Source organism: Oryx dammah, unplaced genomic scaffold, assembly GCF_014754425.2.
Source record: "Oryx dammah isolate SB20612 unplaced genomic scaffold, SCBI_Odam_1.1 HiC_scaffold_5, whole genome shotgun sequence".
NCBI classification, from domain to species: Eukaryota; Metazoa; Chordata; class Mammalia; order Artiodactyla; family Bovidae; genus Oryx; species Oryx dammah.
Window position 1 is genome coordinate 45,130,610 of NW_024070189.1, and position 24,453 is coordinate 45,155,062.

At 39.2% G+C, this 24,453-nt stretch overlaps 1 protein-coding gene and 1 pseudogene across 3 annotated transcripts in view; both read right to left on the minus strand.

Moving 5' to 3' along the window:
• Positions 1-24,453, minus strand: part of GRIA1 (glutamate ionotropic receptor AMPA type subunit 1) — a 352,479-nt gene that overhangs the window by 185,258 nt on the left and 142,768 nt on the right. The gene's annotated exons all lie outside the window — the stretch shown is intronic.
• LOC120864416 lies at positions 6,288-7,971 on the minus strand (annotated as a pseudogene).

Consider the following 24,453-nt stretch of genomic DNA (forward strand, 5'->3'; position numbering starts at 1 on the left):
GATACACAGTCTCTGCACGTTGAGTCCATTTCTTATGGTTCTTCAGGTGATTATCTAAAGGTGAAGTCTATCAGCCTGCACCCCAGAGCCTGTTTTCCACAGACGGCTGTCATGTTTTCTTTTTCTCCTTGTTGAGGTTTCAGATAATGTTTAAAATGTAAAATGAATCAGAGATAATTCTGCACTGGTCAGCAGGACTTGGGCAGAGAAATGTTTTGATTCCTGGTACTGTCAAATCTCCCAATGTGAGATAAGGTAAATAAATCTTAAGGTGATAAGCTCCCCCATCATCTCTGGTGTAAATGCTTTGGGGGAGGAGGACCGGTGGGAAGCCGGTTCCTGATAACTGCAGGTGGGGGTTAAGGGAGCTCTGTCAGCAGGCAGAGCCCTGAGGTGGGGGACCACTGAGGCTTACACCCCAGTTGTTCAGATGATGAAACCCAAGGCTGCCCATAACCGCAAAGTGAGCATCTGATAATGGGGGCAGGGGTGCACATGGGTTATCCGAGTCATGATTACTGAGAGATGAATGTTCACAATTCCTGGGGAGAAATGCCCAGGTGGCCAACAGCTCTGACCTGGGATCTTGGGGGAGGTCATCTTCTTCTTTTGATCTCTATGTCCAGGGCACAAGTTCCTTCCAAAAATTATTAATTTCAAGGATAAAAAGTGTTTTTATAACAGTTCAGTGTGAAGTTGAGACAGGGAGAAGTGAAAAAGAATTTTTGCAAAGGAAATTCATCCAGAAGTCATTTCCCATGACTCGCTGACTTGATGGTACCCATCAGATTTCCTCTGATTATTAGGACCAGTTGCTGTTGTGTTGTTACTGTTGTTTCAATCCATACATTGGTTTAACAAATATATTGTGAAAACAGTATTTGATTACCCTTCAAACAGCTCACCTACCATCTTCTCAACAACATAAACCATGTGTGAAGCAAACTGGCACTAACTTAGTACCATCTTTGCCTTAAAGAGCCACGCTTTCAGTCCCTCTCACTGATAGTAACTTCTAAACTACTCCACAGTTGAGCCATTAGGTATGTTGAATGCATACTTTTTGGGTGGTGTTTCTAAATTTAAGTTGCCCCTAGGCACGAGAGTGCCAACTTGACACATTACACGAACAGTGACATTTTCTATCATATCAACATCAGCCATGTTGATGGAAATAACAGAAGTGAAAAATGAAAGTGAATTGTCCTACAAACTTTGAAGCTTAGGTTCATAAGATTGTTCTTTATTGTTTGTTTTTCACTGTTACACTTAATCAGCAGCTTCACTTTTTGAAGAAAACTTCATTCCCTTTCTCAATGAATGCTTCTTCAGCTCATAACATCCTCAGCTGTCACTGACTACCTCCTAGTAACATATAATAGGTGCCCACTGATGCCACAGAGCTATACGTCCTTAAAGTCAGAGACAATCTTCCATGAATAAGAAACATCTCTGCAGGTCTGTCCCTCTTTGTGCTAAGTCCTGGAGGCAGTACTCTGCAGTGCAGGGTCAGCAAATACATGCATGACACATATACTCCCCTATTCTGTACCCAAGGCAGACATCACTAATTGATTGTGGCATCCTTTCCTGCTGAGCCCAGGGCAGGTCTCAGAGTCCTCATCACCAGCCTTCCTGGAAGCCATTATCAATTTATCAGGATTGACAGGCTTGATAAAACCTATTTTCCAGCCTAACTGTAATGGTTAAAAGCAAGATCTCTGGAATTGGAGTGACCTGAATTCAAATCCCAACACTACCACTTGCTTGCAGGTTGTGTGACCTGGAGTACAGTTGTCCAAGTGCCCTAAATCTCAGTTTTTTCCACTTTAAAATGACCAGTTCTCTCATCCTTTGGAAACCTAAGTTTAGGCATTTCTTTCTCTGAGAAACCTTTGTTTGCATAAGACTGAGTATAGCTGCCTCACTTAGACCTGTGAAAACACCCTGAACTTGCACTTCAAGATTTATTTTTATTTATTTTTGACTGTTCTAGGTCTTCATTGCTTCGTGGGCTTTCTCTGGTTGCAGAGCAGGATCTCCTCTCTAGTTGCATGTGCAGGCTTCTTCTCATTGTGGTGGCTTCTCTTGTTGCGGAGCACCGGCTCTAGGCACACGGGCTCAGTAGTTGCAGCACACAGGCTCAGTAGTTGCAGCACACGGGCTCAGAAGTTGCAGCACACGGGCTCAGAAGTTGCAGCACACGGGCTCAGTAGTTGCGGTTCCCGGGCTCTAGAGCACTGGCTCCGTAGTTGTGGCACACGGGCTCCACAGTATATGGGGTCTTCCAGGACCAGGGATCAAACCAGTGTTTCCTGCATTAGCAGGCAGATTCTTTACACTAGATCACCAGGGGAGCCCTGAACACGCCCCTGTCGCATTTGCTGCCCTGGTGTCCTCCAGCCCAACCTGGCCTGTACTGCCCTTTAGTGAGCTGTGCTAGATCCTCTTCCAGGTTACTGGAACTCTGTCATTCTCTTTCGAGTTCCCATAACCAACACAGTAGCCCAGGAGGTCTGTCCTGGGGTAATCACTTATGACAGTGGTTCTCAAACGAGCTTGTAGTGTATCAGAATTCCCTGGAGAGCTTGTTAAAAAGCAGACTGCACAGCCCACCCCTAGAATTTCTGATTCAGTAGGTCAAGCGGGGGGGGGGGGGGGGGGGGGCTTGAGAATTTGCATTTCTAACATGTTCCTGAGTAATGCTCATGCTGCTGGCTCTGGACCATTCTTTAAGAACCACTGCCTCATGGAATAAAGGAGATTTTAAAAAAGGATGAACTACTGTTGTCTAGGGAAGAAACTTAAGTTCTATTTATCAGCTCCCAGATTGGTGATGATCTCCATCTGAACCCTGCAAGATGTATTTGCAACTGATTCTCATTAAAGTCAAGGAAATTTACACATAAGTATCAGATGTTGGACCCTGGTGAAGGATGAAAAAGCAGGGCTTCTAAATTTTGCTGATGGAGCTCACAATCTTCCCTCTTTCTCAGTTGACAACTAGTGAAATGACTTGATACTTTAATATCTCTCAGTTAATGTCATACTTTTGCAGGAAACTTTATATTTTCAGGAGTATTCTCATCCATATTATCACATTTGGTTTTATAATAACTGTTTACAAGAGGAGAGATAGGGAATTAACATCTCTTTGAGTGATAAGGCAGAGTAAGCCAGGATCCAGAGTCCTCGATTCTTTGCCAGGTCTGTTTCCATGACATAGCATAATCTTTGGTGCAAGTGTAAGTTCTGTCTTTGAACTCCCTTCATGTACCAAACCTTAATTTATTTCAGTTTGTTACAGATGCTTGAGCTAGAAGATATCACAAGGAGATCTACTGATCAGAAGGTTCTAAAGCATTTGGAGATATGAATTCCATTGAGACCTCAGGAAAGCTCTGGACTCTTTTCTAAAACATTACCGATATAGAAATATATGATACAGTTTACATATAGTTTCAGGTTGTACAAGGACCTTTTAAAGCCGGGGGCCACCATGTTTCATGACTGTCAGAGGCACTGTTCCTAGAGAATTAAATGTGGTACTGTAATGTCCACCCACGAACCATGGAAGATGAACAGAGGCCATATAGTACTGTTTTGGTCAATTGGCTCGTTGTGATTTTTAACAGATGAGTAAACTGAGTGGTTATTTTTCAGGTACCACAGTCAAACAAAGGCAGAACTAGAATGAAAACTAGGATTTCAGAAGGTGATGAGATACTGTGGAGGAGGACTGGCTTCAGAGTCAGGGACGATTTCAATTTCAGCTTATATTGGTTTGGCCAAAAAGGTCACTTGGGTTTTTCCATAAGCTCCCTGAGTGAACTTTTTGGCCAGTACAATATTATTCACAAGCTGTAAGACCTTACTTGCCTTCATCAAGGTTTCACATCCCCATTTTACAAATAGGAATCAGAAAATCAAACAATGTTTAAAAACTATTCTGCTAGGGTGTGTGCATGCTGTCACTTCAGTCGTATCTGACTCTTTACCCCATGATCTGTATCCCAACAGACTCCTTTGTCTTTGGGATTCTCCAGGCAAGAATACCGGAGTGGGTTGCTGTGCCCTCCTCCAGGGGATCTTCCTGATCTGGGGATTGAACCTGTGTCTATTGCATTGCCGATGGATTCTTTACCACTGAACCACCAGGGAATCAGCCCCATTCTGATAGGGTGCTTTTAGCATAAGGGTTAAATGAAACAAAATGTGTCAAATGCTAACATATGTTGTGGCATTCAGTAAGCATGAATTCCCATCGCCAAGGTTGTTTTCTTAGCTCAAGTTCAAGTGTAACAATTGCATAAACTTTCCTTTCTTTCAGGACAGGTAGATACTACCTCAGGTTGACCAGAGGCTGTATATCTTCAGGTCATTTGGGTCATCTAAACCTATGTATGATGTCATTACTTATGACTGTGCTCAGGTGACCTGACATTCTTCTACATCCTTGTACCATTGACCCATGTAGAATCTGAAGGATATTTGTCCCCCATCTAACCATGGATGCAAAATGAGAAAAGAAAAAGTCTTAACAAAGGGGAAAAAAGCCTAGACTATTGTAGCGTCTATCTCTTCTAACATTTGTCAGGGCTTATTTCAGCACGTGCAAAATTCATTCTTCCCACTGCAAAGCAACTGCATTACACTTCCTAAACTACAGAGGATAATGATTTTCATGCTAATTTTTAATTCCATATTTGCATCTAATTCACATTTAAAGTTCAGCAGAATTTATAGGTCACTTCACTCTATACTTTTTCTGTGTCTTACACGTTGGAAAACAGGATCCTTGTTTTAGCTTGTTATCAAACTCTAGAATGCCAGAAAAGACAGAACCTATAGAGGCTTTATCTAACTCCCTTATCAAGGGGTGGAGGCTAGGGGGCAGGGGAACGTTGTCCTCAAGTCACACAGTAACGGTGACAGCTGCAGAATCTATGCTTGAGTTTATGTCTCCTGAATCCAGAGTCTTCATTCCACCATGGTTTTCCTGACCTGCCTCAGATGTTAAGATACTTGAAAGGCCAAGAAATTGTATAACATTTTCCTACGCCTAATTTCCTCCTACTCTCACTTCTTTTTTCCTAAAAGAAATCTGATGGGCATTGGGATAAAAACAGACATTCCTTTTTCCATTTTAAATAAGTGGATGGTCCTGGTTTTTCCTTTTGCTTTTATAAGGCTCCCATTACACTCACTCTGCCTCTGACCTTCCATTATGTATGGGCAGCAGTTCGTTTTACTCCCCAGTACCCCAGGCTCTGTAACTGCCTGATCACTTCTCCTGTCTATCAATAAACACAGAGCCCAACTTCTTGGACATCTTGAAGTTCCTCTGTAGAGAAGCTCTTTCCCTAGGGAAAATGCCCTAATCAGCCTTTAGAAATGACTAGTATCTTTAGACTCTTCAACTCTAAATGACCAGTGTGATGGAATAAAATAACCAAAGTGTTCCAATGACTGGAGAACAAGGCTGAGTTTTGGGATTCCCAATCTATCCCAAGACATCACTCTCATTTTGTCTAATGACCTGAAGGTACCACGGCCCTAACCCCATGGAATCATGGAGGAAATAAGCAACTGTAATGAGACACTTCCTTTTATTAAACAGTTAAGAGGGAAAACAGTTTAAGCCAAACTCCTCTTCTGACCACAGTCCTTTCAAGCTATTAAGACCTGCCCTTGGCCTGAGTGAGGTCATAGCCGTGTGTTATCTAAGTCTGCACACAGAGACAGCTGCTTGAACTTTATGAGGTCATTATTCTGAAATGCCTCCATAATTAGCATCATCAGGAAATGGCATCTTCAAGAAAGTAGTACACCGATATATCCTGTAAGTAGCTAAATAATTTCACATATTTTGAAAACCTTCTAATAGGTTCTATGCATGTCCAACTTTCATAACAAGAGCTAATTGAAGGATCACTTATACCAGCACACCCACTCTCCCGTAATCCTAGTCATAAGGACCGAGTCCCATCTTTTCACATTTCTGTTTGGGCAGCCTTTGGAAAAGACTAGGTGGTTAGACATAGAGCTGAAACTGGTATCACTCTTCTAGATGAAAAGATGTCTAATGACACATCACTCTTCTCCAGAAAGAATAAGAGATGGCAGCCCACATTCCCAGGGGATCATTTCCTGAGAACAAAATGGCAGTCATGGTACAGAGCCTCAGCTGTATGTTTAGTGGAAAAGACACACACATTGGGCTCATATGTTGGGCTCTTCATTTTGATATTTAGCTTTTTAAAACAAGAATGGAGCATGGTTTCATCAGCTCTCTAATTTTCTGAGTATTTGATTCCTTGGTTCAGAGGAGTCACTCTCTCTCAGCATGAAATATCTGTAGCCTTTTTTGCCGATGCCATGAGTCGTCTTTATACCTGAGGGCAGGACATTTCTTCATGTCTCTGTACTTTTCCTCAGAAGGGCACTTCTGCATAAAATGCCTGCTCTCCCAATTTTGCCTAATAATAATGCTGGAAGACAAGTAGCACCAGCAGCAGCAGTGACCGTGACAAACACTTGAGTCCTTACAAAGGACAGAGCACTCAGCTGAGCTCCTAATGTATGGCTTCATTCTGACTTCCCAGCAGTAATTTTTGTCATCTCAACAGTATAGATGTAAAAATTAGGGCTCATAGAGGATAACTTTCCTAGGTTAACATAGTCCAAACATCCAGACAGAAATCTTAATGACCGCTTTACCCCCAACTCTACTTTAAATCTTTTTTTTTCCTAAATGAGATTAGTATTCTTAAAACAGTACTTCTCTCCATATGAATTGCAACCTGGGGGTGGGGCAAGAGGAATAGAAGGTTGTCTGAGGGAACTGAAGCCCTAAGCTTTACCCAGTGGTGTCTAGGGATGCCTTACAAAGTCCACTAGATCCAGGGATCTTCCCTCCGGGAAACTGAGAAATGTCCCATGCCTAATTCTATCAGGAGGCAGATCCAGGAATACATAAGTTTCTTTCTTTTTCTCTTCCCCTCTTTTCCCTTCCCTAATTTCCTTTCCTTTCCTTTCCTTCTTCTCTCTCTTCATTGATTGCTTGCTTCCTTCCATCCATCCGTCCATCCTTCCTTCCTTTATTAGTTTTGCTTTGGGATCTCTGTAAAATGTAATAGCAAATGAAGATATGTTTTATCAGGTTCTAAAAAAGTTCCAAGGAATATTGTTTGTCCTACCATAGGGTTTCCACTGAGGTCAAACCCAAGAACTGTGTCCTCAGTAGAAAGGAAGAACTCTTCAGGAAGCTTAACAGTCTCCTCGGCTACTGAAGGGCCAGCTCTTCTGTTGACTGCTGTCAAATACCTAGCATCAGTCTCTATGTTCTCTTTTTTCAGACCGTTTTATAGTATCAAGTACAAATTCCACATAAGTCTTTTCAGTCATTCTGTAGTATTTTCTTTTCTGGGTGTGTTCCTTTGTTTCAGGCACTTGACACCATCATTTGTGAATTCTTTAATAACATCTTTTGTGGCCATGAAAGTCTCTTCAGGGCTAGTAGCAAGCTGATGAATACTTTGAAACTTCTGGAGACATTCTTCCAAAGTTCTTTTCTTTCTCTTGTTAATCACAGTCACCTAGTCATGGATTTTAAGACCTGGCTTATTGTGTATTAATTTCCTCATGGCATTAGCACTAATGGATCCACTCAAATGAAAATGAAAATGTAGTTCCATTTTAGGTAATTCCAAGGGAAAGATTGTCTTCCAGGGCTGCTGTTTGTCTTCCGCCTCCATCATGACTTAGCAGGATGGTCTTTCTCACAACACTGTTATTCTTGGTTTAAACAGTATGATGTATTGGTTTGGCCAAAATGTTCATCCTGGTTTTTTTTATAAGATGTTATGAAAAAATCTGAGCAAACTTTTTGGCCAATCCAGTATTTCAGTTCAGTAAGTTTTGTGGTCTTGAATTTCCTTCAGATTTCTTTACTTCCATTTATTTTGATAAGATTAAATGTATCATACTACCTGACCTGCCTCCTGAGAAATCTGTATGCAGGTCAGGAAGCAACAGTTAGAACTGGACATGGAACAACAGACTGGTTCCAAATTGGGAAAGGAGTACATCAAGGCTGTATATTGTCACCCTGCTTATTTAACTTATATGCAGAGTACCTCATGAGAAATGCTGGGCTGGAGGAAGCCCAAGCTGGAATCAAGATTGCTGGGAGAAATATCAATAACCTCAGATATGCAGATGATACCACCGTTATGGCAGAAAGTGAAGAGCCTCTTGATGAAACTGAAAGAAGAGAGTGAAAAAGTTGACTTAAAAGTCAACATTCAGAAAACTGAGATCATGGCGTCTGGTCCCATCACTTCACGTCAAATAGATGGGGAAACAATGGAAACAGTGAGAGACTTTATTTTGGGGGGCCCCAAAATCATTGCAGATGGTGACTGCAGCCATGAAATTAAAAGACACTTGCTCCTTGGAAGAAAAGCTATGACAACATATGCAACCTAGACAGCATATTAAAAAGCAGAGACATTACTTTGCCAACAAAGGTCCCTGTAGTCAAAGCTATTGTTTTTCCAGTAGTCATGTATGGATGTGAGAGTTGGACTATAAAGAAAGCTGAGCACTGAAGAATTGATGCTTTTGAACTGTGGTGTTGGAGAAGACTCTTGAGAGTCTCTCGGACTGCAAGGAGATCCAACCAGTCCATCCTAAAGGAAATCAGTCCTGAATATTCATTGGAAGGACTGATGATGAAGCTGAAACTCCAAGAATTTGGCCACCTGATGCAAAGAACTGACTCATTGGAAAAGACCCTGATGCTGGGAAAGATTGAAAGGAAGAGGAGAAGGGGATGACAGAGGATGAGATGGTTGGATGGCATCACCAACTCAATGAACATGAGTTTGAGTAAACTCTGGGAGTTGGTGATGGACAGGGAGGCCTGGCGTGCTGCAGTCCATGGGGTCACAAGGAGTTGGACATGACTGGGTGACTGAACTGAACTGAAGTGTACATGCAGCTCTGGGCTCAGCTTCATCACCACGATAGACTTCCACTCTTGATTCTCTCCTGATCTTGACCTTTGTGGCCCCGAGCATAGGGCAGGGGCAGTACTGAGCACCAGTGACAGCAGCACCCTCAGCATGAGTTCCCAGGTCACGAACAGGAACATGCAGAATGTCTTCACCATGTTGACATTGCCAGGACCACATTGCACACCACTCATCTGCTGAGGCCTTTAGGTCCACACGTGTGCAGTGCAGCACTGCGTGAGCACCTTACCCAACTTCTCCATGGTTCTTTGCTTGGAGTTTTAATTAGTACCCTAAAATGTATTCCTTCCTTTGAATTCTGTGATATTTTGGTTGGATCCCTATGTGGTACTTTCTACCCAAAATTCATTTATTCCATAAATATTTAGGAAATGATACACTATAGGTCAGGCACTGTACTAGCCCTGAAAGGATAAAACACTTTCCTGGAAGAACTCAGAGAACAGTGGGTGGGAAGCGCATGAGATGAGAATGTGGGATGAGAAGTATTACAATGAGGGGTCGTGCAGGAGGGCAGAGCTAACCTGATCTTACAGTGTTTGAGAAGGCTTCCAGGAAGGGGAGTCACTGAGTCTGTCCTACACAACAAATAGGGTTGTGGCAGGTGAAGAATGGGAGTATCTCAGGTCCAGGTCAGTAGCATATGTAGACCTGGAGAGGCTGACTGGTGTTTCTTGTGGTGCTGTCTCTGTCTCTGCCCCTACCTTCTAATGCTGCAAACACTGGTAGTCCCAACATGCCTCTCACCCATAGGTGGTGACCTTGAAATAATGGGATGAATGCATTTGGCATAGTTGATACCAGAGTCAAATGGAGCTGAGTTCAAATCCTGGCTCCACAAGCTCCTTGCTTTGTGACTGTGATCAAGGAATTGGCATCTCTAAACCTCAGTGTCTACATCTACAAATGGAGTCTAGTACTAATGCCATTATCCTAAGGGTGTTAGAAGTATGAAAATGACATAATAAATAAAGAGACATAGTACAGCATATAGACAAAGCACACCCCCAAGATGGCGACTTTTATTAATAGTGGTAGTTGTTATGAGGTCCACCTAGATTAGGACATCTCCATGGAAAGGAATCTGACTTATTTTTCTCTGTGAGCCTTACTGTGCCTTGACTGTATAAACTTAATAACAGGTACTCAGTGAGGACATGCTGATGGATTTGTGGATGTGCCTTTCCCATTAACTCATTAAATAAATATTACTGAGCACTTACTATGTGCCAGGCGATGTCCGCATGCTGTGGATGCAGCAGCGAGCAAGGCACTCAGCTGGAGCTTTCATCCTAAATAGAATTCTGACCAGCACTCTCATAAAATTGATGGTTGCTTATATTTCAGAAACAGGTTTGAAAAATCTCATCTAAAATATGAGAATCATTGGTGATAGTAACTATAAATCCACTTCGTGTTTCTAGAGAACCTAATTCCTTATCCTAAGTCCTCTTTAATAGTTCAGTGTTTTTCTACCTGCCACTAGGTCCTGCTTGAATCTAAAAGGATGATTTCCATTTCACTCCACAATCTACAATGCAAGGTCCCTCCCATAGTCATTACCAGCAACAGACCAATTTGTTAATTTCTTCTTTCTCTTTTTATTGCACTCTGCTAGTTCTTGAGAAGCTCTCTGTTTGCATAGAAAGAGGAGTGGATTATCAATCAAGCGATTTAAGTTTTAACCTCAGTTTTGCTGCTAATCAATTTTGGATAAATTTTTCATTTACTCTTTCAATGAATATTAATGGAACACTTCATAAAGACACAGCATGGCCTGGATAAGTGTTCAGGCTTTGGAGTCAGAATTGCCTGCATTAGAAACTAGCTCTGTTACTTTCTAGCTGTGTAATAATGGGTGGGTGACTTTACCACTCAGTCTTTTTACCTGCAAAATGGGGATAATAACCATACCCTCCTCATAGGATAGTTGTAAGTATGAAATGAGTTAATACATATAAAAGTCTTAGACAAATGTTTTTGAAACTTGCAAGGTCCCAGTAAATGTTAGACACTATTACTTTCATTTTTTTAATAAAGCAGTAAAGTGACTGATCTGAGACATATTTGATCATATTTAGATAAGTTACACCATGTATACATTCAACAAAAGAAACAGAATGAATAGGTTTTAAGTAAGATAACAAAATAAACCATATATTCTTTTGCTGTCTAGCAAAACATAGATAATCACAAGTAAATATTTTAATAAGGAATAGTTATTCATTTGATAGGAATGTGAATAGCTCAGCCATGATCCTTACTGTAAAAATTCACTGGATTTTTTAAATGTTTTTTTTTTTTTAATTTTGGTAAAAGTCATATAAAACATACAATTTTAACAATATTTAAATGTACATCTCAGTGGCACTAAATACTTTCACGTTGCTGTGCAACTCTCACCATCATTTATTTCCCAAATTTTTCACCTTCCTAAACTGAAACTCTGTCCCCATTAGACACCAGGTCCTCATTGCTCCCCTCACCCCTGACCCCTGACATCTACCAGTAAGTATACTTGCTGACTCTATGAATTTGACTGTTCTAGGTACCTTCTAAAAGTGGAATCAAGCAGTATTTGTCTGCACCTACTGTATGCTGGAATGCACTTTATTAAGTGCATTTAATTACTTAATGCACTTTTAAGTTTCTTGTTACTATCTGTTGTTACTATCAAGTGCTAGGCACTGTATATGGCACTGAAGAAGTAGTAGGGGAAAGGGACAAGACATGGTGTTTAGCCCCAGAGATCTTGCTTTCTAATGGGTGAAGAGACATTAAACAACTAAATACATAGTTATAAATTTGATGAGTGCCAGGAAGGAAATGAACAGGGAACAGTGTGTGGTCTAAGGAGTACCGTTTGAGTTGAGACTTAAGGAATAAATAGACTGTGGAGTGGTGAAGAAGAGGTGTGTGCCCAGGTGTGAAAGACTGTCCAGGAAGAAAGAAAAGTGTGTGAAAAGGCCCCGAGGTGGGAACTGAAGGGTCTGTGTGGTTACTGTGTGGAGACTGAGGTAGAGAAGTGGAGGGCCCAAGCCATGCAGTGCTGGGAGATGCCTGTGGAGCTTGAAAACTTTCCTAAAGGCAAAGAAAAACCACTGATGGCACATGGTTTCCTTTCCAGCACACAGATTTCTCAAAACTAAAGTGAGAGGATTGTATAAGAAAGCTTCTCAAGCCTCTTTGACATTGAAGAATATGAGATTTTATAATTACTACTAAAAAAAGAGGCAGTTTCTGGGAAAAGTAGAAAGTAAAGAAGTGGGGAGGGAGAGGAGGGGAGAAGAAGAAGGGGAGATAAGAAAAGAGCAAGTGACTAAAACTTCCGTGGAGACATGAAGTCTAGAAATGAACTGTTGAATATTCACCACCGATAGACTCAGTACCTATTACATCTATGCGTGTGTAGGTGTGTTTGACTTATGCATGTATTTGTATAAGTTCACTGATTTGGCAGGAAACCAAACCAAGGGAGTCTTTCTGTGGAAGACAAGTAAGACTAATGAGCTGGAAATGCTGGGGAGGGGAAAAATGTTGTGTCAATCATTTTCATTAAATGCAAGATTGCTGGATCTACAGAAGCATCTGAAACAGCTCCGGGTGTTCAGGAATTGAAATGCTGGCCACCGCACGGTTCAGCAGCTCCTTTCAGGAGCTGCTCAGTGGATATCAAACAGAATTGCATTAGGAGAGGAGTGGGTGAGAAAAGGGACTCTCTGGAACTGAAAATCTTATTGGGAAAGAGGAAAAGAAAAAGGAGTTTAGTCCAAAAGAAGGACTGGCTCCAAGAATTTGTAATTTGTTCCAGCCTTCAGGAGCCCAGAGGAGCTTGAACACTTTTGCCTTGATATTCAGACCTGCTGGTGAAAAGAGGCATCAAAAGCAGGGAAAATAAATAAGTGTTCTCTGAGCCCAATTTTTTCATTCCCATCTGAGTAGGGGCAATATTTAAGGAGTTTTGAAGGGGAAACACACGCCAGTTCAACTCTGCAAATGCTTTATAATGCTATTAATAATACCACCTCTGACTCTCAGCACTTGCCGTTAACTTGGGCTTGTATGGTTGGGCATCTCATGCTTCTTGTAGCAAATGCTAGGAAAAATACTGATTTGAAGCACCTCAGCGCAATGGGAAGTCAAAGGAGCCCCATCTGGTTGATGAAAAATTCTTTTCCTGTAGGGAACTATCCAGTAGCAGTATGTCTTATTCTCTTAACTACTTCCTGGTTTGCCAGTGGTTCAATTAGCATATGCCTGATTTAATAACAGCAGCTGTCACTTAATGGACATTTACAATATGTTTTAGGTAACGAAAGCACATTATCTCACTGAATCTTCATAATGTATTATAAGACAGATTCTTGCATTCCCATTTTATACACGAGGAAACAGAGGCTTAGAGAGGTTAAGGAATGTTGCTAGGATTGATACGCAGATCTGATTCTAAGCCATGTTCCTTCTGAGCTCATATTTTCATAAATGTAAAGTGGAGGTGGTTAATAACAAGGTCTTTAAATTCTCATGGTCCCAAAGCTCCCTGAGCAAGACTGCAGATTCAGCAAGTTCACTGGTACTTCTGTTATATATGCTTTTCTCACCATGGAACCATCTCTCCCCATCTGTTCTCAGTGTGCCAATGCAGTCAGACATTTTTTCCTATCAGATCTTGTTCTGGGATCCTTCACCCCCACTAAGGGGACAATAGATAATAGAAATCAACAGATAGCAGTTAATTATTTACTTTCCTGCAGCTGGCATTCAGGGGCTTACACTCTCCCATTTCAGATCATCCCAAGGTCATTTAGAGGCAAATATGGTGTGCATTCTCCCAGGTTGCAAATGAGAAACTAGGACTTCTATGGGGAAAGTGAGTCAGCCAAGGCCACACAATGAGTTAAAAGCAGCATCATGATGACAGGCTCCCATCTGCGAAGTCCTGGTCTGTCACCTTTTCCAGCAAGGTACACGGCTGCAGTGAGCTGCAGACTCAGGGGCCAGGCAGGAAGCATAAAGGAACAAATGGGCAGGTGAGAGAACATTTTTCATCCTGCCAGTGGTCATTCAGCTTTAGCCAGAATTTTTCAAATGAGAAACAGGTCCAGATCTTTCCATTAAAAAAAAATTCTCCATAGATTATTTATTTTTCTTTCTTTTTTTCTTTCGGCCACAGCATGACAAGCAGGATCTTAGTTCCCCGACTAGTGATCAAGCCCAGGTCCCCTGTAGTGGGAGCATGGAGTCTTAACCATGGACTTTCAGGGAAGTCCCTCACTTTTTTAAAGAAAAGCTTTAAAGAGAATCTGGATTTTAATGTGTACTGCCATGATTTTGTACAAGCTGCCTCAAAACTGATTTTAAATCTTTGTGAGAGCTATCAGGATGGGGGACACATGTACACCCACGGCTGCCTCACAGTGAAGACATGAGTGTTTCAATATGGATGCTGAGATATCTGGCTAACAGCCCTTTCCACCATGGGAATCCCCATTCCATGAGAGATTCAAATCTCAATCAACAAACCCTGAGAACAGTGAAGAACAAGCAGAAACACTCCCAGGAAGGAGAAGATTATACCTGCAGTGTGATAGTCAACTTGTCGTTGTTTAGTTGCCAAGTTGTCTGACACTTTGTGATGCAATAGACTATAGCACACCAATAGACTATGGTACACCAGGCCTCCCTGTCCCTCACCATCTCCTCAAACTCATGTCCATTGAGTCATATCCGTGTCCATTGGATGCCATCCAACCATCTCATCCCCAGTCACTCTCTTCTCTTCTGCCTTCAATCATTCCCAGCATCAGGGTCTTTTCCAATGAGTCAGCTCTTCATGTCAGATGGTCAAAGTATTGGAATTTCAGCTTCAGCCTCAGTCCTACCAATGAGTATTCAGGGCTGATTTCCTTTAGGACTGACTGGTTTGATCTCCTTGCAGTCCAAGGGACTCTCAAGAGTCGTCTCTAGCACCACAGTTTGAAAACATCTATTCTTTGGCACTCTGCCTTCTTTATGGTCCACCTCACATCTGTACATGACTGCTAGAAAGACCATAGCCTTGTCTATATAGACCTTTGTTGGGAAAGTGATGTCTTTGCTTTTTAATACACTGTCTAGGTTTGTCATAACTTTCCTTCCAAGAAGCAAGCATCTTCTAATTTCATGGCCCAAGAAGAGGAAATCTCTCACTTCTTTCACTTTTCCCCTTATGTTTGCCATGAGTGATGGGACTGGGTGCCATGATCTTAGTTTTTTTTTTTTTTAATATTGAGGTTTAAGCCAGCTTTTTCACTCTCTTCTTTCACTCTCATCAAGAGGCTCTTTAGTTCCTCTTTGCTTTCTGCCATTAGAGTGGTATCATCTGTATATCTGAAGCTATTGATATTTCTCCTGGTAGTCAACTAGCTTGCCAGAAAAAAAGAAAAAGTGTAGCATTTGCCAATTTTCATAATGTAAATATTCCCACCATAGCCAGTAGCTACTGATAGTTGAGCAACCAGTTTGCAAGATTCATCATCACTTAATAGTTGGCTCCAGATATTTAATAATTGGTATACCAGAGTCCAGTGGTTCACCAGTGAGGTTTTTTTAAAAAATTAATTTATTTATTTTAATTGGAGGCTAATTACTTTACAATATTTTAGTGGTTTTGGCCGTACATTGACATGAATCAGCCGTGGGTGTACATGTGTCCCCCATCCTGAAGCCCCCTCCCACCTCCCTCCCCATATCCCTCAGGGTTGTCCCAGTGCACCGGCTTTGAGTGCCCTGTTCCATGCATTGAAGTTGGACTGGTGATCTATTTCACATATGGTAATATACGTGTTTCAATGCTATTCTCTCAAATCATCCCACCCTCACCTTCTCCACAGAGTCCAAAAGTCTGTTCTTTAGATCTGTGTCTCTTTTGCTGTCTTGCATAGAGGGTCCTTACCATCCTTCTAAATTCCATATATCTGCATTAATATACTGCATTGGTGTTTTTCTTTCTGACTTAATTCACTCTATATAATAGGCTCCAGTTTCACCCACCTCATTAGAACTGGTTCAAATGCATTATTTTTAAAGCTGAGTAATATTCCATTGTGTATACGTACCACAACTTTCTTATCCATTTGTCTGCCAATGGACATCTAGGTTGCTTCCATGTCCTAGCTATTGTAAACAGTGCTGCGATGGACATTGGGGTACATGTGTCTCTTTCAATTCTGGTTTCCTTGGTGTATATGCTCAGCAGTGGGATTGCTGGGTCATATGGCAGTTCTATTTCCAGTTTTTTAAGGAATCTCCACACTTTTCTCCATAGTGGCTGTACTACTTTGCATTCCTATCAACAGTGTAAGAGGGTTCCCTTTTCTCTGCACCCTCTCCAGCATTTATTGTTTGTAGACTTTTTGATAGCAGCCGTTCTGACCAGTGTGAAATGGTACCTCATTGTGGTTTTGATTTGCCTTTCTCTGATAATGAGGGATGTTGAGCATCTTTTCATGTGTTTGTTAGCCATCTGTATGTCTTCTTTGGAGAAATGTCTGTTTAGTTCTTTGGCCCATTTTTTGATTGAGTTGTTTATTTTTCTGGAATTGAACTGCAGGAGCTGCGTGTATATTTTTGCTATTATTTGCTCACTTCATTTGCTATTATTTTCTCCCAATCTGAAGGCTTTCTTTTCACCTTGCTTATAGTTTCCTTCATTTTGCAAAAGCTTTTAAGTTTCATTAGGTCCCATTTGTTTATTTCCATTAATCTGGGAGGTAGGTCCTAGAGGATCCTGCTGTGATTTATGTCAGAGAGTGTCTTGCCTATGTGTTCCTCTAGGAGTTTTATAGTTTCTGGTCTTACATTTAGATCTTTAATCCATTTTGAGTTTATTTTTGTGTATGGTGTTAGAAAGTGTTCTAGTTTCATTCTTTTACAGGTGATTGACTAGTTTTCCCAGCACCACTTGTTAAAGAGATTATCTTTTCTCCATTGTATATTCTTGCCTCCTTTGTCAAAGATAAGGTCTCCATTGGAGTGTTAATTTATCTCTGGGCTTTCTATTTTGTTCCATTGATCTATATTTCTGTCTTTGTGCCAGTACCATACTGTCTTGATGACTGTAGCTTTGTAGTATAGTCTGAAGTCAGGCAGGTTGATCCCTCCTGGTCCATTCTTCTTTCTCAAGATTACTTTGGCTATTTGAGATTTTTTTGTATTTACATATAAATTGTGAAATTATTTGTTCTAGTTCTGTGAAAAATACTATCGTTAGCTTGATAGGAATTGCATTGAATCTATAGATTGCTTCTGGTAGTATACTCATTTTCACTATATTAATTTTTCCATGAACATGGTATATTTCTCCATCTGTTTGTGTCATCTTTGATTTCTTTCATCAGTGTTTTATAGTTTTCTATATATAGGTCTTTTGTTTCTTTAGGAGATTTATTCCTAAGAATTTTATTCTTTTCATCACAATGGTGAACTGAATTGTTTCCTTAATTTCTCTTTCTGTTTTCTCACAGTTAGTTTATAGGAATGCAAGGGATTTCCTTGTATTAATTTTATATCCTGCAACTTTACTGTATTCATTGATTAGCTCTAGTAATTTTCTGGTGGTGTCTTTAGGTTTTTCTATGTAGAGGATCATGTCATCTACAAACAGTGAGAGTTTTACTTCTTTTCCAATCTGGATTCCTCTTTTCTTTTTCTTCTCTGATTGCTGTGGCTAAAACTTCCAAAACTATGTTGAACAGTAGTGGTGAGAGTGGGTATCCTTGTCTTGTTCCTGACTTTAGGGGAAATGCTTTCAATTTTTCACCATTGAGGATAATGTTTGCTGTGGATTTATCATATATGGCTTTTACTATGTTGAGGTATGTTCCTTCTATGCCTACTTTCTGGAGGGTTTTTATCATAAATGGATGTTGAATTTTGTCAAAGGCTTTCTCTGCATCTATTGAGATAATCATATGGTTTTTCTCTTTCAATTTGTTAATTTGGTGTATCACATGATTGATTTGTGAATATTGAAGAATCCTTGCATCCCTGGGATACAGCCCACTTGGTCATGATGTATGATCTTTTTAATGTGTTGTTGGATTCTGTTTACTAGAATTTTGTTGAGGATTTTTGCATCTATGTTCATCAGTAAAATTAGGCTTCCTATGCCCATTCCAGATCTACTAAATCAGACTCTCTATATTTGGATCCTAGGAAGTAGTGTTGTCAAAGAGCCTTCTGAAATGAGCAGCAAGATGTGGGACTCCCCAGTGCAATTCCCACATTCAGCTAGTAAAGAAATAGTCTTATGAAAGCAGCCTGTTTAGGATGGTAAATAAAAGAATATAGAACAGAGTTAAGAAACCCGTGGCTCTGAGAGCCACAAGATAAGCATGTTAGATATTGTTAAGTAATAATTATAATAATAAAAAATTTAATTGCAAATAGCATTTTTTTAGATCAGTCACTATTATAGGTACTTTACCTGCATTACTTTTTTTTTATTCTTATAATTGAGCTTTATTTTCAGATTATGTTTCCTATTACACAGTACTACATCTACAGTCCATAAAAATATTAAAGTCATTGTTTATATATGTAATTCTTCTCAATGGAAAATTCATTTCTTGGAATAAAATGGAAATAATATGTCATTGTTAGCTCTGAATATAGTTTTTTTTTTTAACTTTACTTTTTAAAAAATAATTTTACTTTATAATACTGTATTGGTTTTGCCATACATTGACATGAATCCACCACAGGTGTACATGAGTTCCCAATCCTGAACCCCCGTCCCACCTCCCTCCCCATATCATCTCTCTGGGTCATCCCAGTGCACCAGCCCCAAGCATCCTGTATCCTGTATCGAACCTAGACTGGGAATTAATTTCTTACATGATAGTATACATGTTTCAATGCCATTCTCCCAAATCATCCCACCCTCTCCCTCTCCCACATAGTCCAAAATTCTGTTCTATACATCTGTGTCTCTTTTGCTGTCTCACATACAGGGTTATCATTACCATCTTTCTAAATTCCATATATATGTGTTAGTATACTGTATTGGTGTTTTTCTTTCTGGCTTACTTCACTCTGTTTAATCTTCTCCCTGTGAGCTAAGTATCACTAGTATTTCTATTTTATATATGGGAAAATGACAATACAGAGAAATTAAATAACATGCCCGAGAGCACATTGCTGGTATACTGCATAGCTGGGATTAGAATCCAGGCAGCCTTGTTCTGGGAACTGCATACTCAACCACAATTAGGGAAAGTACCTTCTTCCCGAAAGTAGAGATTATTTTGCATAGAACAGCTGTACTCAGAAATTTTTCATTGAATTAGACTGAGCAAAGGACAGGAGTTTTTAGAAAAGGTGACACCCTTCTATCTTTCCCAGGGTATCTGAAAATCTTTATAGACTTTTATTCTATTTTATTGACCCTTTGGCAAAGTCTATTCTGAATCTACTAGTCAGTCCTTGAACAGATAGATTTCGTGATTACTGACAGGAAGAGTTGAGTCTTCTATCTTATTTGTGTGTGTATGGTTTTGTTTTCACTCAACGTGGCATCCTAGTGGCATTAATACTCCTTCTACTGACTCTGGAAGTGGACTCCACACCCTGTGGGAGCTATACACCATCTGTTTCCAAGTCATCCTGCCTTCAGTCTTCCATTCAGCACTGTCCTGGTCTCACACCATGACTGAGGCTAGAAACCAGCAGATGTTCAGCTGCTCAGAAGAGACTGTCAGTCTGTCCTCACAGGGCAAGCCTGGGACCATTAAACATTACAGATCTTCCAGGCACATGGAGAGGAGAATGATAGCAACCCTATAAAACCTTTAGGAGCTCTTTCCCAGCAAAATAAGAAACAACCTAACCTTCATTTACCAAGTACCTAAAGCCTAATTTAGAAGAAACAGACTCAGAAGTTTAAATTTGAGTTAGAAGACCAAATAGTGCTTTATCAGAATGTTTATCTTTGCTTTGTTTTAGAAAGGATTTAAGGCAAGAGTCTCAGTCCCTGAGACACACAGTGACTAAGTTGATGTAAATGAGAAGTGACCAGCTGGAAACTGATGATTTGGGAGAATCATCTAGAGGGGGAAACCACTGCCTGCAGTCAGTTTCTTGTGGACACGTCTGTGAATTTTTTTAAGAGAGGGCATAGGACTTTCACTTATCTCAATGAGAAACTATATAACTTGGACCAATGGGACAAAAAGAAAAACTGGACAAAATACTTAAAAATCTGCTCGAAGATCTAAAGGGCCAACAAGAGAGTGAAGAATCACAGAGCAAGGAGCTGAGGCTAGAGGAAAGTCAGTGGGTAACCCTTGTGTTTGGAGATATTTTTGCCCTGGAGACATTTACCAATTCCAGAAGAAACAAATAAACTAAAAGAAGGAAGGAATAAGAATGTGGGGATTGGAGTTCAGAAACAAAAATTGGTGGCAGTGGAATGAGGCTGTTAAAGAATGTTCATTTTGGGTAGGGACTCAGAATAGCTGCCCAGCAGAAGTGAGGATGAACCTGGAAATAGGTGCTTGTAGAGATGGCAATTTAGTTTTAAATTATCTCAATCTCTGAAATGGGACCGAAATGCTAATGGATTGATATTAACAAGGCAAACCTACATCTATTAGGGGAAAAGCTAGCATAACCCTAGGCATCAAATTATTTCTATGAAAAATTCTGCAATACAATGTCCAAAACATGATAAAAAATAACCAGTTACATCAGAAGCTAAAACAATGTAAGTATAAATGAACAGAAGAGAAGATAGGGCCATATCCATAGGGGCTCAAGATATTAGATTGATCAGGCATGTATTTTATAGTCAACTAAGCTTACTACCTTCTGGAGAATAAAATACAAGATAGATAATTTCAGCAGACTACTGAAAACCATGCAAAATAATAAAGAGGAAATTTCAAATTTGAAAAAGAAAAGTTTGACATCAAGAATTTTATAGACTTAATGGTAGATTAGGTGCTTCTTAAAAGAGAATCAGTAAACTTCAAGATAGATTAAAATAAAATAACAAGATTAAAGCACAGAAAGTGAAAAGAATGGAAAATTATTGTGATTGCTCTTTACTCAGTCCATATTTGTTTGTATCTACCCATATTTTTATAATTCTAGTTCCTTTTTATTCCTGAGTTTCCATCTCAAATACTTCTGCTTTTTCCTGACTAATATCCTTGAGTTATTTCCATTAGGGTATGTCTATTATTGACAAATACTTTTTTTTTAAATTTGTATGACTATGTCCTCATTTTACACTTTCTCTTGAAAATACATCTTTGTTGAATATAGAATTTACATTTGCAGTTATTTTCTTTCAGCACTTTAAAAATATAATTTGGTTGTTTCTTGTCAAGAGTCAGCTGTCAGTCTTAATACTGATCATTTTGTAGTAATTTGCCTCTCACCCTTTCTTCACTCTGAATGCTTTTAAGAGCTTGTCTGTGGTTTTCAGCAATGTTAGCAGGTTGTGTAGGTGTGATTTCTTTCATTTAACTTGCTTTGGGTATATTGGACTTCTTGAATTTGTACTATAATATCTTTTATCAGGTTTAGAAAGCTCTTAGCAATTGACTCTTCACACATTATTTCTGAATCCTCTTATTTTCTCTGTAAGACGTCCTATTTACCATGTATATTAGGGTTTTCCACTGTATCCACCATATTTCCCACATATTTTATTTTGTTGAGTTTAAAAATACAAAAATTACACAACAAGCATGTTATTTATGTTGGCTAGAAAAAAATAAAGCTGCAGTGTTCTAAGATCTTTGCACTGTCTGGGAGGATGGAATAAGTAGAGATACACAATAACATTCAGTTAGTCAGGAATAAATGTTGTGGCACTTCCCTGGTGGTTCAGTGGTTAAGAATCTGCCTTGCAATGCAGGGGATGTATGTTCCGTCCCTGGTCAGGGAATTAAGATCCCACATGCCGTGGAGCAACTAAGCATATGTGCTGCAATTAAGGCCTTATGCAGCCAAATAAATAAATAAATATATAAATAAATAAATATTTTTAAAGAAAGAATAAATATTGTGATCTCTAGTGTAACTGCAAAAAGAATAGGTAAGGGTTGTCAACTTTCCAAATTAATAAGATGAGTAAAAAGTAGAAAGATAAAAATTAGTAAATCTGAAAAGTCAACAAATGAATGATATAATTAAGCCTATCTCTAGAGGGAAATGAATGGCTTTACAAATTCACACATTAGAAAAGAAGAAAACTGTTACCAAAAAATCAATGAACTGTGCATCCATTTCAAGAACATAAGAGAGAAGACTAGAAATTAGTTACATAAGAAGCATACAATAGAAAAGATCAATGAAATCAAAAGCAACCCCTAAGGAATCTTAGAGAAAGTTCAAGAGCCACCGAGCACAAAAACAACCAATGTCAGGAGTATAAAAAGTAACATCACTTACAAATTATACAGACATGAAGAAGACAATTAGAGGATATTATAAACAAGATATTTTAAAATATAGATGAAATGGGAAAATTTCATCTACGTAATATACATTATCAAAACTGCCACAAGAACAGCAAAATTAACTAGTGCTATAACTCTTCAAGTCATTTAATGCTTTGTACAAAGAAAACTCCAGACCCAAATACCTCTCTTCTGAGTTCTAAAATAAATAGTTGAGAAATAAATAACCACCATTTTATAGGGTTCTTCCAGAGAATAGAAAGAGGGAGCACGCCTTTCTTCTTCTGAGGTCAAGACAGCTCTGAACAGGGACAATAATAGAAGAGAAAATTACAGATACTTTATTTCATAATCAAAATGAAAATCCTAAACAAAATATTAGCACTAGTAAACAGGATATAGAAGTTAATACCATGACCAAGTTGACAAGAAAAAAATAATACTGTCATTATTCATAGGTGACAAGATTATAGGAAAGCCCCAAAATACTATTGAAAAATATAGGAGTTACTAAGTGAATATGGCAAGGTCACTGGACATGAAATCAATATGAGTAATTATTTCTATTTTGATCTATCAGCAACAAAAATTATAGCATAATATTTTTAAAGATACTCTTTACAGTAATATCAAAAAGCATCAAATACCTGGAACATAGATCTAACAACCAATGTGCAAAATCTCTTTACTGAAAACTACATAACAACACTAAAAGAAGTATAGGGAAGCCAGAGTTGGACACAGCGTAGCGACTAAGCAACAACAAATAAGTAGAGCAATATGTTACATGTTTGGATTGAGAGACAGTATTTAGAGATATCAGTTCTCCCAAATGGACATGTAAGTTAAAGGCCATCTCATTTCTTGTAGTTTCTTTCTTCATAATTTGACATGTTGATTCTAAAATTTATATGTAAAATGTAAATGTCTAACAGGTTCAAAATTGTTTGAACATGTATAAAAACTTGGATTAAATTTATACAAATAGACTGATGGAATAGAAAAGGAAGACCATAAACACAGTTACATGTGTATTTGGTCATTTGATTTATGATCAAGATGCCACTGAAGTTCAGTAGAGAAAGGATGAGCTTTTCAATAAATGATGCCATCAGTTGGATATCAGTATGAAAAAAAATTGATTCTAAACCCCTGTATCAAAAATAAAATAAAAAAATCCCCCCTTGTATCATACCATATAAAAATCAGTCCTAGGTGGGATAATCTAAATGGAAAACAAAGCCACCAGAAGATAATCTAGGATATTAAATATCCATTAAAAAAACTGATAAGTTGAACTGTACATCAAGAGATACCATTAAGAAAGCGCAAATACAAGCTATAGAAAGGAAGGAGATATTTGCAACATACACATTTAACCGCAGGCTGGTATCCAGACATCTACAAATCAATAAGAAAAGCACAGAAAAGCAAGTTGCAAAATGGGAAAAAGGCATGAACTGTTTATCCCTTTAAAAAGCATATCAACATTTCAATACATAGAAATGAAGCTAACCTCACGAATAATCAGGAGAGATACAAATGAAAATCACAATGAGTTGTCACTTACACCCCCACCAGAATGGCTAAAATTAAAATGACTGACAATCACAAGTGTTCGAGAGAATTTGGAGCACTGAGAATCATCACATACTGATGGTGGGAGTGTAAATTGGTGCCGCCACTTTGGAAGCTACTTGGCAGGATCGATTAAAACGGAACGTTCTCCTACCACTCCCCATTTACATCCAACAAAAATGCGTGCACATGTGCAGCAGGAGACATATACAAGAATATTTACAGACTCATTATTCAAAGTGTAAGCAGCTCAACTGTCCCTCAACAGTGAGACTACAGATGGATGAATTGTGACATATTCATTCAATAGAATCCTATAGAGAAATGGAAACAAGTCAACTACACCCATATACAACAATATGGACAAATGCTAGAAGTGTGATATTGAG